Genomic DNA, 829 nt, shown 5'->3' with positions numbered 1-829 from the left:
TTTCATAATGTTACCCGTGCCTTTTAAAGATGTTTCAATGATCAATATACAATGATTCAATGACACCAGTTAAAAATCGCTCGAGTGTCGTTTTCATCCTAACCAGATACGGTAATTAGCCACGTACCTGTCGTGAAGCTCTTGACTTGATACAGTCATGTCGGACTTGCAACATGTCTCTTTTCATTTTCGCGTGAAAGGTAATCGGAAAAGCTCACACTGACTTCCCAACGCACACCACTTCCCTTCTTCTAATTAATGCGTTCGCGGCAAAAAGTATCCCTCAAGTGATCTTTGTCTGCTCTCTGAAGAGCTAGCAACCAAAGCCTCCTTTGAAATCTATTTTGTAGATCAGGCGCGATAAGATAGAGGCGTTCCTGGGCATTTTCCGTTTGTAAGCCTTGGTGGAGAGTACTCAGGAGAGATAGAGGATAGTCGCATTAGCGTCTATACGGAACGCCGAAGGCGCGACATGCTTGGATCCGTAGGCTGCCCTCCCGGAAAATTTTGAAAAAAATTCAAGTACTCTGAGATGTAATCTGGAGCATTCTGGCCGCTATGATTTTGCAAATGCCAGGATTCCATATTTTTAATAAGAAATAATGGATTATATGTAACAAAATGCCGCCAATTGTGGTTGTGGTCGGAAAAGTAATAACAACTTAATGACAAATATATCTAAAATCTTAGTGGAATTCAAAGAAATTCGAAAGGTAGTCGTGTATTCTTGTTGGCGCAAAATTGGCGAATCACGGCTTCTACATCAATAGGTATATCTCTGTGAGCATGCATCAGGGCAGGCGCTGCGAGTCACTCTGTTTTCATCGTG

At 42.0% G+C, this 829-nt stretch overlaps 1 protein-coding gene across 1 annotated transcript in view; it reads left to right on the top strand.

Annotated features, from left to right (window-relative positions):
* The window catches only part of LOC138043967 (uncharacterized), a 6380-nt gene extending 6304 nt beyond the window's left edge, over positions 1–76 (top strand). The window contains exon 2 of the mRNA XM_068890502.1: positions 1–76. This exon is cut by the window's left edge and continues 1571 nt beyond it. The gene's annotated coding sequence lies outside the window, so the exon portion shown is untranslated.
* The last annotated feature ends 753 nt before the right edge of the window (positions 77–829 follow it).

This window comes from Montipora capricornis, chromosome 3 (genome assembly GCF_036669925.1).
Source record: "Montipora capricornis isolate CH-2021 chromosome 3, ASM3666992v2, whole genome shotgun sequence".
Lineage (NCBI taxonomy): Eukaryota > Metazoa > Cnidaria > Anthozoa > Scleractinia > Acroporidae > Montipora > Montipora capricornis.
Note: the sequence above shows the minus strand (reverse complement) of the source record. Positions and strands in the feature narration are given on the sequence as shown.